This window comes from Aegilops tauschii, chromosome 6 (assembly GCF_002575655.3).
Source record: "Aegilops tauschii subsp. strangulata cultivar AL8/78 chromosome 6, Aet v6.0, whole genome shotgun sequence".
NCBI lineage: Eukaryota > Viridiplantae > Streptophyta > Magnoliopsida > Poales > Poaceae > Aegilops > Aegilops tauschii.
Window position 1 is genome coordinate 370,215,610 of NC_053040.3, and position 13,090 is coordinate 370,228,699.

Here is a 13,090-nt window from a genome sequence, read left to right on the forward strand (position 1 = left end):
GACATGGGGGTCATGCGTGGGGTGATTCCCGTCCGCATGCGTCACATCATGGTAAAGAGGCGGCTCGCGCCTTCCCCAAAAAAGAGGGAGGCGCGGCTCATTTACTCGGGCGGACTCGGGTCGTGGCCTCCAAGGCGTCCGTGCTCCATGATCACGGGGTGGGGAACGGTCGCCTCACCCATCCTCTCAATTCTGCTTCCTCGCCACGTGTCCCCCATGCAGACGGCAGGCGGTGGAGGCGGAAAACCTGGCCGTCGCTGATTGGGGCAGCGGGTCGGTCTTGATTCCCTGCGCCCCCGATGGCCGGATTGGCCGAGTCCCGACCCCGCCCCTTTATAAGAAGGGGGAGGGAGACGGCATCCCACATCCTTTCATCATCCATCCCCATTCACTTCGTCTTCTTTCTTCCATCTGCCATGGCGAGAGGAGGCGCCGACCCTTCAACGGTGGCGGCGAGGGTCGCTGCCCGACAGCGTCCCTCCTTCCAAAGAACTCGTGGCGGCGGAGCTGGCCACGAGAGGAAGGGGGAGGGGGTGAGGCCGAGGTCGCCATGGCGCTCGGGGAAGAGGGGGACGGGGCGAGGCTCCGGCCTCACCCTCGCCAGCGATGCCTCCCCCGATGGAGGGCCACGTCGGGGAACAGTGATACGTCTCCAACGTATCTATAATTTTTGATTGCTCCATGCTATATTATCTACTGTTTTGGACAATACTGGGCTTTATTATCCACTTTTATATTATTTTTGGGACTAACCTATTAACCGGAGGCCCAACCCAGAATTGCTATTTTTTGCCTATTTCAGAGTTTTGCAGAAAAAGAAATATCAAACGGAGTCCAAACGGAATGAAACCTTCAGGAGCGTGATTTTTGGAACGAACATGATCCATGAGACTTGGACCCTACGTAAGAGAAGCTTCCAGGAGGCCACGAGGTAGGGGGGCGCGCCCTCCACCCTCGTGGGCCCCATGTTGCTCCACCGACGTACTTCTTCCTCCTATATATACCTACGTACCCCCAAACGATCAGATACGGAGCCAAAAACCTAATTCCACCGCTGCAACCTTCTATACCCACGAGATCCCATCTTGGGGCCTGTTCCGGAGCTCCGCCGGAGGGGGCATCCATCATGGAGGGCTTCTACATCATCACCATAGCCTCTCCGATGAAGTGTGAGTAGTTTACCTCAGACCTTCGGGTCCATAGTTAGTAGCTAGATGGCTTCTTATCTCTTTTTGGATCTCAATACAATGTTCTCCCCCTCTCTCGTGGAGATCTATTCGATGTAATCTTCTTTTTGCGGTGTGTTTGTTGAGACCGATGAATTGTGGGTTTATGATCAAGATTATCTATGGACAATATTTGAATCTTCTCTGAATTCTTTTATGTATGATTGGTTATCTTTGCAAGTCTCTTCGAATTATCAGTTTGGTTTGGCCTACTAGATTGATCTTTCTTGCAATGGGAGAAGTGCTTAGCTTTGGGTTCAATCTTGCGGTGTCCTTTCCCAGTGACAGTAGGGGCAGCAAGGCACGTATTGTATTGTTGCCATCGAGGATAACAAGATGGGTTTTTTATCATATTGCATGAATTTATCCCTCTACATCATGTCATCTTGCTTAAGGCGCTACTCTGTTTTCATGAACTTAATACTCTAGATGCATGCTGGATAGCGGTCGATGAGTGGAGTAATAGTAGTAGATGCAGGCAGGAGTCGGTCTACTTGTCTCGGACGTGATGCCTATATACATGATCATACCTAGATATTCTCATAACTATGCTCAATTCTGTCAATTGCTCAACAGTAATTCGTTCACCCACCGTAAAATACTTATGCTTTTGAGAGAAGCCACTAGTGAAACCTATGGCCCCCGGGTCTATCTTCATCATATTAATCTTCCAACACTTTGTTATTGCCTTTGCTTTTTTACTTTGCTTTTATTTTACTTTGCATCTTTATCATAAAAATACCAAAAATATTATCCTATCCTATCTATCAGATCTCACTCTCGTAAGTGACCGTGAAGGGATTGACAACCCCTTATCGCGTTGGTTGCGAGGATTTATTTGTATTGTGCAGGTGCGAGGGACTCGCGCGTAGCCTCCTACTGGATTGATACCTTGGTTCTCAAAAACTAAGGGAAATACTTACGCTACTTTGCTGCATCACCCTTTCCTCTTCAAGGGAAAACCAACGCAGTGCTCAAGAGGTAGCAAGAAGGATTTTGGCGCCGTTGCCGGGGAGGTCTACGCAAAAGTCAACATACCAAGTACCCATCACAATCCCTTATCTCCCGCATTACATTATTTGCCATTTGCCTCTCGTTTTCCTCTCCCCCACTTCACCCTTGCCGTTTTATTCGCCCTCTCTTTTTCGTTCGCCTCTTTTTCGCTTGCTTTTTGTTTGCTCGTGTGTTGGATTGCTTGCTTGTCGTTATGGCTAGTCCTCTATCTTCTCCGTTGTCTCCCGAGAATGAAGTTCTAAATTTTAAGCAAAGGGAGGGAGAAAATCTAAAAGATGCTTGGTATAGAATTTGCAATGCTCAAAATGGATCTACCAGGAAGCAATCTACTTCTGTTCTTCTCCATAATTTTTATGTAGGTGCTAATCCTTGGTATAGATATATCCTTGATACCATTACCGGAGGGAATTTCTTAGGTAGCCATACTTTTGATTCCTATAATGCTATGAAGATTTGTTTGGCTCACCCCCTCTTTTGGTTAATGGAACTATGTTAACTTTGGAGCATGTAATGCAAAGGCTTGAAATTATTGAAAATAAGGTTGCTACCGTAGAGTTAATTGAAAATTTGAATAAAAAGATCCACAATCGAATCTCTCAATATGGATCTAAAGTAGGAGTCACTTTGAAAAATATTAAAGAAAAGGAACCCATAGTTAATGAGAAAATAAATCAGGATTCCACTAGGATCGATAAGCTTGAAGATATCATTACCAATTTGGGAACCGCTTTTTCTTCTGTAAAGAATACTCCAAGTCCTACTACTAAAATTGCCAAGCTTATGTATGTCCTAAAAATAAGGGTGAATCCTCTAGTAAGGAAACTGTGGATCTCAAATCTATAAGTATTCATCCCAATCTTGTTGCTATCATTAAGGAACCATTTGCTACAAATGAATTTTTCGATCTTGTGCCTAAAAGTTTGATAATTACTAAAAAGAAGAAAATTTCTAAGGATGATAGATGTCTCATTGAAGAATTGCCTACCAAAGATGGCAATACCTAGATCTATCCTTGCTTTTATGCCTAGCTAGGGGCGTTAAACGATAGCGCTTGTTGGGAGGCAACCCAATTTTATTTTTAGTAATTTTTTGCTTTTTGCTTCTGTTTAGGAATAAATATTTGTTCTAGCCTCTGGTTAGATGTGTTTTTATGTTTTAATTAGTGTTTGTGCCAATTTAAACCTATAGGATCTTTTTGGATGATAGTTATTTGATCTTGCAGAAATTTCCAGAAACTTTCTGTTCACAAAAACAATTGTTAAAAATCACCAGAACATGATTAAATACTGATTCCAATTGCTGCTGATTAATAAACAAATTTCCTAGGTCGTCCTATTTTGGCTGAATTTTTGGAGTTCCAGAAGTTTGCGTTAGTTACAGATTACTACAGACTGTTCTGTTTTTGACAGATTCTGTTTTTCGTGTGTTGTTTGCTTATTTTGATGAATCTATGGCTAGTAAAATAGTTTATAAACCAAAGAGAAGTTGGAATACAGTAGGTTTAACACCAATATAAATAAAGAATAAGTTCATTACAGTACCTTGAAGTGTTCTTTTGTTTTCTTTCGCTAATGGAGCTCACGAGATTTCTGTTGAGTTTTGTGTTGTGAAGTTTTCAAGTTTTGGGTGAAAGATTTTGATGGATTATGGAACAAGGAGTGGCAAGAGACTAAGATTGGGGATGCCCATGGCACCCCCGAGATAATCTAAGGACACCAAAAAGCCAAAGCTTGGGGATGCCCCGGAAGGCATCCCCTCTTTCGTCTACTTCCATCGGTAACTTTACTTGGAGCTATATTTTTATTCACCACATGATATGTGTTTTGCTTGGAGCGTCTTGTATGATTTGAGTCTTTGCTTTTAGTTTACCACAATCATCCTTGCTGTACACACCTTTTAAGAGAGCCATACATGATTTGGAAATTATTAGAATACTCTTTGTGCTTCACTTATATATTTTGAGTTATATAGTTTTGCTCTAGTACTTCACTTATATCTTTTAGAGCACGGTGGTGGATTTGTTTTATAGAAACTATTAATCTCTCATGCTTCACTTAGATTATTTTGAGAGTCTTAAATAGCATGGTAATTTGCTTAAATAATCCTAATATGCTATGTATTCAAGATTAGTAAAAACTTTCTTATGAGTGTGTTGAATACTAAGAGAAGTTTGATGCTTGATGATTGTTTTGAGATATGGAGGTAATAATATCAAAGTCGTGCTAGTTGAGTAGTTGTGAATTTGAGAAATGCTTGTGTTGAAGTTTGCAAGTCCCGTAGCATGCACGTATGGTAAACATTATGTAACAAATTTGAAACATGAGGTGTTCTTTGATTGTCCTCCTTATGAGTGGCGGTCGGGGACGAGCGATGGTCTTTTCCTACCAATCTATCCCCCTAGGAGCATGCGCGTAGTGCTTGGTTTTTGATGACTTGTAGATTTTTGCAATAAGTATGTGAGTTCTTATGACTAATGTTGAGTCCATGGATTATACGCACTCTCACCCTTCCATCATTGCTAGCCTCTTCGGTACCGTGCATTGCCCTTTCTCACATTGAGAGTTGGTGCAAACTTCGCCGGTGCATCCAAACCCCGTGATATGATACGCTCTTTCACACATAAACCTCCTTATATCTTCCTCAAAACAGCCACCATACCTACCTATTATGGCATTTCCATAGCCATTCTGAGATATATTGCCATGCAACTTTCCACCATTCCGTTTATCATGACACATTCATCATTGTCATATTGCTTAGCATGATCATGTAGTTGACATAGTATTTGTGGCAAAGCCAGTGTTCATAATTCTTTCATACATGTCACTCTTGATTCATTGCATATCCCGGTACACCGCCAGAGGCATTCATATAGAGTCATACTTTGTTCTAGTATCGAGTTGTAAATAAATAGAAGTGTGATGATCATCATTTAATAGAGCAATGTCCCCCCCCCCAAAGAGAAAGGCCAAATAAAAAAAGAAGGCCCAAAAAAAGGGAAATAAAAAGGGGCAATTCTACTATCCTTTTTTCCACACTTGTGCTTCAAAGTAGCACCATAATCTTCATGATAGAGAGTCTTTTGTTTTGTCACTTTCATATACTAGTGGGAATTTTTCATTATAGAACTTGGCTTGTATATTCCAACAATGGGCCTCCTCAAGTGCCCTAGGTCTTCGTGAGCAAGCAAGTTGGATGCACACCCACTTAGTTTCTTTTGTTGAGCTTTCATACATTTATAGCTCTAGTGCATCCATTGCATGGCAATCCCTACTCCTTGCATTAACATCAATCGATGGGCATCTCCATAGCCCATTGATTAGCCTCGTTGATGTGAGACTTTCTCCTTTTTTGTCTTCTCCACATAACCCCCATCATCATATTCTATTCCATCCATAGTGCTATGTCCATGGCTCACGCTCATGTATTGCGTGAAGGTTTATAAAGTTTGAGATTACTAAAGTATGAAACAATTGCTTGGCTTGTCATCGAGGTTGTGCATGATGAGAGCATTCTTGTGTGACAAAAATGGAGCATGACTAAACTATATGATTTTGTAGGGATGAACTTTCTTTGGCCATGCTATTTTGAGAAGACATAATTGCTTAGTTAGTATGCTTGAAGTATTATTATTTTTATGTCAATATGAACTTTTATCTTGAATCTTTCGGATCTGAATATTCATACCACAATTAAGAAGAATTACATTGAAATTATGCCAAGTAGCACTCCGCATCAAAAATTCTGTTTTTATCATTTACCTACTCGAGGACGAGCAGGAATTAAGCTTGGGGATGCTTGATACGTCTCCAACTTATCTATAATTTTTGATTGCTCCATGCTATATTATCTACTGTTTTGGACAATATTGGGCTTTATTATCCACTTTTATATTATTTTTGGGACTAACACCGGAGGCCCAGCCCAGAATTGCTGTTTTCGCCTATTTCAGAGTTTCGCAGAAAAAGAATATCAAACGGAGTCCAAACGGAATGAAACCTTCGGGAGCGTGATTTTTGGAACGAACATGATCCAGGAGACTTGGACCCTACGTAAGAGAAGCTTCTAGGAGGCCACGAGGTAGGGGGGCGTGCCCACCCCCCAGGGCGCGCCCTCCACCCTCGTGGGCCCAACGTTGCTCCACCGACGTACTGCTTCCTCCTATATATACCTACGTACCCCCAAACGATCAGATACGGAGCCAAAAACCTAATTCCACCACCGCAACCTTCTGTACCCACGAGATCCCGTCTTGGGGCCTGTTCCGGAGCTCCGCCGGAGGGGGCATCCATCACGGAGGGCTTCTACATCATCACCATATTGCATGAATTTATACCTCTACATCATGTCATCTTGCTTAAGGCGTTACTCTGTTTTCATGAACTTAATACTCTAGATGCATGCTGGATAGCGGTCGATGAGTGGAGTAATAGTAGTAGATGCAGGCAGGAGTCGGTCTACTTGTCTCGGACGTGATGCCTATATACATGATCATACCTAGATATTCTCATAACTATGCTCAATTCTGTCAATTGCTCAACAGTAATTCGTTCACCCACCATAAAATACTTATGCTTTTGAAAGAAGCCACTAGTGAAACCTATGGCCCCCGGGTCTATCTTCATCATATTAATCTTCCAACACTTTGTTATTGCCTTTACTTTTTTGCTTTGCTTTTATTTTACTTTGCATCTTTATCATAAAAATACCAAAAATATTATCCTATCATATCTATCAGATCTCACTGTCGTAAGTGACCGTGAAGGGATTGACAACCCCTTATCGCGTTGGTTGCGAGGATTTATTTGTATTGTGCATGTGCGAGGGACTCGCGCGTAGCCTCCTACTGGATTGATACCTTGGTTCTCAAAAACTGAGGGAAATACTTACGCTACTTTGCTGCATCACCCTTTCCTCTTCAAGGGAAAACCAACGCAGTGCTCAAGAGGTAGCAACCAGCCCCACGAGTTCTTCATCAGGCTGCGCCGGCCACCGCGTCGCCGCCTCCGTCTCCCTACCCCATTTCCTCGGGAGATGGAGCTCGATCCACCCCAGACCCTCAGGTTGCACATGAGGGGCTGCGGGAACAGCGACACGCGGGTCGACGTCGACTTCCTCGCTCCTCACGTCATGTACCTCCGTCGTGGATGGAAAACGTTCGCTCGCGTCCACAGCCTGATGGTGGGGCTCGTTCTCTACTTCAAGTTAATGGAGAACGGCCTGCTCTCCGTCAAGGTCTTTGGAGATCTTGGAACTCGCCTGAAGTGCTGCGTGGAGAGCTCCTCCAACGATGAGGATTCCTCCTCGAGCGGGAGTGACGAGGAGGACAGCGACAGCAACGACGAGGGCGTCGAGCGGCGGGACGCCGACCCTGACTCCGACTGACCGCATCGCCCCTCCCTCGGTCACGCGCCCTGCCGAGGGCCTTCCTCGTCAAGCTCTCCATTGGCGCGTTCCCCATCGCCTCTTTGGGCGGCTGGCGTAGGAGGGCCGGAGAAGGTGAAGAAGGCGGGCGGCGGCCGTCAAGTCGGAGTACGCGGGCACCGACACCTTCGTCGCGTATTGTCGGGCCGCTGCCTCATCTTCCAGCTCCTCTCCCGGCACCGGGATGCTCTCTTGGTGTCTTCTGCTTCTCGCACCTCGCCTAGGCGCTCCTTTCGCCCTCCTGCTACCTTGTTCCATCTTTTGAGGAGAGGGACAAGAAAGGGATTACGGGCATCTTATCTTTTTTTAGTTTGTAAGCCCGCGGGCACTTGTTAGATTTAAAACTTGTAATCCCCTTGCTCATGTTTTTCATCCCGCATGAACTGTACCTGTGTGGGACATTTTTAATGAAAAGGGTGCTTGCCGGGTTCTTTGTGCGTGAGCGAGGCCCATGCCAAGGAACGAATCCTTGTTATTTTTAAGATAAGCATTGTCGCCCGGCACAGGCCTTGCCGTCCCCCCACTTCAGTCGACCATTCTCACTCTCTTGGCGGAGGCAGGGGCGAAGTAGAGTTGGGCCCCTCGTTCATTTTCTTGCCACCGCAACTACGACCAAGTTCCGACCCAGGGGATAGCTCTTGGGTATAGGAAAAGGGGAGCACGGTGGTTTAAGAATTTAAACGAGGTTTCACATGTCCCATTTCCATACGGAAATGCATAACAGGGGATGAAAGACTTATCTGAATCCGCAGCCCCTGGCAACCTTGGCTTTCCGTGGTTGGATCCTTGTGTCTTCAGCCCCCGGCAGTCTTGGCTTGCCGGGGCCGGAGCGCCGGTTCGTTCCCTTTCTTCCAAGTGGCTCAGCAGAAGTGTCCACGTGCCCTGCGAACCAAAGAGGACAGAAAGACGCACACTCGACCTCTAGGCTAGGGGTTAGTCGCCGCTAAGCATTATCAACCCTAACCGAGGGAGAGACTTAACCTAGCATGCATGCTATAACTTAGGGCGCCAGCGCTTCATTTATTTATGCTCAGGGTCTGCGCATGGCTTTGTACAGAGGGTTACATGCCTTGTCGGCAAGGCTTGTACAAAAGGTGGTTTGCCGGGGGCCCGGCAACCGCGCCTTATGGGTAAAACTTGAGAAGATGTTCAATGTTCCAGGAGTTGCTCACTGGAATAACATCTTCGGTCTCTAGGCGGACTGCACCGGGCCTGGTGACTCGTATTACCCGATAAGGGCCTTCCCACTTCGGCGTCAACTTGTTGGAATTCTTGGCCGATTGAACGCGCCGAAGAACAAGGTCGCCTTCCTCAAAGCTTCGGGCATGAACCTTGCGGCGGTAGCGGCGCAAGGCTTGCTGGTAGTGTGCTGCTCTCACAGCCGCCCTAAGACGATCTTCCTCAAGGAGCATTGCGTCATCTTGCCGCAATTGCTCTTGCTCAAGCTCGTCGTAAGCGAGCACTCGAGGTGACCCGTATATGAGTTCCGTGGGGAGAACTGCTTCTGCCCCGTATACCAGGGCAAAGGGTGTCCGGCCGGTGGCTCGATTTGGCGTCGTCGTGATCGACCAAAGAACCGCCGGCAACTCATCAATCCAGCGCCTTCCGCTCTTGTTCAGCCTGTCAAAAGTCTTTGTCCTCAGGCCTCGCAACACTTCAGCATTTGCCCTCTCCGCCTGGCCGTCGCTCCGTGGGTGTGCCACGGAAGCGAAACAGACCTTGCTGCCGAGGTCTTGGATGTATTGCATGAAGGTGTGGCTTGTGAACTGCGTGTCGTTGTCGGTGATGACTCTGTTTGGCACACCAAAACGGCAAACTAGCCCCTTGAAGAACTTGACGGCTGACTGTGCTGTCACCTTCCTCACTGCTTCCACCTCCGGCCACTTTGTGAACTTGTCGATCGCAACGTACAAGTACTCAAAGCCCTTGACAGTGCGGGGGAAAGGGCCTAGGATGTCGAGCCCCCAGACCGAGAATGGCCAGGAAAGAGGAATTGTTTGAAGGGCCTGAGCTGGTTGATGAAGCTTCTTCGAATGGAACTGACACGCTTCACACTTGGTTACTAGTGCCGTTGCATCCTGGAGGGCAGTGGGCCAGAAGAAACCCTGCCGGAATGCCTTGTCGGCAAGGGCCCTCGACCCTATGTGGGAGCCACATATGCCTCCGTGTATCTCCGCCAACAGCTCCAGTCCTTCCTCCCGGGGAATGCACTTCAATTTCACACCGTTTGGTCTCTTCCTGTACAGGACGTCATCGACGAACTGATACATAGCAGACCGACGGGCTACTTTCTCCACTTCTTCCTGCTCCTTAGGAAGCTCCCCTGTTTGGAGGAATCAGACGGTATGCTGTGCCCATGCTGGAGCCTGGGGCTCGACGGCAAGGACCAAAGGCATTTCTTCTGCCATGGGAGCGGCCGTCTCTACGGCCAGGGCTTGACGGCCTGCCAGAGTCAGTCGCTTCTCGGCAGGCTCAGAATCCATGGAAACACCCTTGCCGGCGGCCCCTGGGGGCTCAGCGGGAAAGTACTTGCCAGGGCCTGATTTCCTCCGTTTATTCTGCTCCGTTGATGGTTCGACGGATGGTTGAGTTAACCGAAGCAAAAAAAAGTACCCGATTCCACAGGTAGCTTGAATGCAGCGCGTTTTGACAGGTAATCGGCGATGTCGTTCTCCGCTCGGGGAACGTGCTCCGCTTGTATACCGTCAAAGCGCTCCTCCAGCTTCCTCACCTCATCTACGTAGGCCTCCATCAACGGGCTCTGATAATCTTTGTTGACTTGTCTGACGACAAGCTGCGAATCACCCCTGATGATGAGCTTCTTAACCCCGAGGTCTGCCGCGATCCTGAGACCGGCAAGCAACCCCTCATACTCAGCAGTGTTGTTGGTGGACATCTCCCTGGGAAAGTGCATCTGGATTACATACTTGAGGTGCTCTCCGGTGGGTGCGACGAGCAGCACACCAGCACCGGCGCCTTGCAGCAAGAAAGCCCCGTCAAAGTACATGATCCAGTTGTGACTTGCTTCCTTGCCGGGGAGAGTGGTCTCCTGGATTTTCTCGTCAGGCGTTGAGGTCCATTCTGCAATGAACTCTGCCAAGACTCTGCTCTGGATTGTCGAAGTACTTTCAAACTTCAACCCAAAGCTTGATAACTACAAGGCCCACTCCACAATCCTTCCGGTTGCGTCTGGGTTGTGCAGTATCCGTTGCAACGGGAGGCGGGTGACGACAGTGATCTCATGGGCTTGGAAGTAATGATGCAGCTTCCTCAAGGCCATAAGGAGGCCGAAGAGCAATTTCTGCACATCGGAGTACCTTGACCTAGCCCCCTGCAAGAGGGAGCTGACAAAGTAAACCGGGTGCTTCATCATCTTCTTCTTCTGCACCACTTCATTCGGCTGCGCGGGCCATGTTCCGATGGCACCAGACTCCGCCGGGGGCCTTGCCGTGCCGGCACCAGGCCCTGCCGGGGGAATCTCTGACTTGCCATCCGCCGGTCCTGCCGTTGCCAATGCCTCTTCGTCGACCTCCCTCTGCGCCACCAGCGCGGCGCTGACCACTTGATTCGTCGCCGCCAGATACAACAGCAACGGCTCTTGCGGTTTAGGCGCCACCAGTACTGGTGTAGAAGAGAGGTATTTCTTCAGATCCTGCAGTGTTGCTTCGGCCTCCGGGGTCCACTCCATTGGGCCCGCCTTTTTCAAAATCTTGAAAAAGGGAAGGGCGCGCTCGACAGACTTGGAGATGAATCGGCTCATGGCGGCAACGCAGCCAGTGAGCCGACGCACATCCTTGATCCGCTTGGGCGCCTCAATCTGCTCGATAGCCTTGATCTTGTCTAGGTTTGCCTCGATCCCATGCTGCGACACAAAGAACCTGAGAAGTTTGCCGGACGGAACGCCGAAGACACACTTCTCAGGGTTCAGCTTGAGGTTGATCTTGCGCAGGTTGGCAAACTTCTCTTCTAAGTCTTGTACAAGAGTTGCCTTGTCCTTGGTTTTGACCACTATGTCATCCATGTAAGCTTCCATATTTCTATGTAGCTGGGGCTCAAAATCAATTTGGACCGCCCTTGCGAACGTCGAGCCATCACTCTTCAACCCGAAAGGCATCTGTAAAAACCAATACGTACCACATGGGGTGATGAATGCTGTCTTCTCTTCGTCTTCTCTTGTCATGAAGATCTGGTGGTAGCCCGAGTAGGCGTCGAGGAATGATAACAGATCACACCCGGCCGTGGAGTCAACAATCTGGTCGATGCGCGGCAACGGGAAGGGGTCCTTAGGACAAGCCTTATTGATATCTATGTAGTCAATACACAGCCTCCACTTCCCGTTTGCCTTGCGCACCACCACCAGATTGGCCAACCACGTCGGATGGAGCACTCCCCTCACCAAGCCTGCTGCTTCCAACTTCCTGATCTCCTCTGTGATGAACTCCTGCCGTTCCAAAGATTGCTTCCTGACCTTCTGCTTGACGGGTCGCGCATGGGGGCAGACAGCAAGATGGTGCTCAATCACTTCCCTGGGAACGCCGGGATGTCAGATGCTTGCCATGCAAACACATCGACATTCGCCCGCAGGAAAGTGACGAGCGCGCTTTCCTATTTGCTGTCGAGGGTGGAGCTTATGGTGAAAGCCCCTCCTGTGCCATCCTCCTTGACGGACACCTTCTTGGTCTCTGGTGGCGCATCTCTAGATTTCTTGCTCTTGCCGGTGGAGCTCTCTGGCACGTCCTCGACGGTAGCACAACACTCCGAAGAGGTGCGCTTGCCGGAGTGGGTGCGAGAGGTCTTGCCGGTCTTCTTCTTCCCTCCCGAGGCTTCAGTGGCAGGAGCAAGTGCCTTGGCGGCAGCACCTGTAACCGCTTCCCGGTAGAGTAGGTCGGCGCAGATCAATGCATCCTTCTTGTCGCAGGGAACGGTGATGATGGTCATCAGCCAGGCATCTTCAGCGTGTTGTAGGCGTAATGCGACGCTGCCATAAACTTGGCTAGTGCCGGGCGGCTGAGCATCCCATTGTAGGGCAAAGGGATCTCGGCTACATCAAAGACAATCCTCTCCGTCCTGTAGTTCAACTCGCCTCCAAACGTCACAGGCAACGTGACCTTCCCCTTCGGCTGGCTCCTTCCCAGGTTGACCCCTTGAAACGTGCCCGTCTCCTCGAGGTCTCCGTCAGGAATTTGCAGCCTTTTGATCACAACGTGTGAGATTAAGTTCAGACCGGCCCCGCCGTCAACCAGCATCTTGTTCACCTTGAGGTTGCGTATCGTTGGTGAAACCAACAACGGCAAACACCCGACCGCAGTTGTGCGATGAGGGTGATCCTCGGCGTCAAAAATGATGGGCGTGCTGGACCACTTTAGCGGCTTTTGAGCGTCGAACTATGGCTCTGCTGCTGTGATCTCATGCGCCCACTGCTTGAG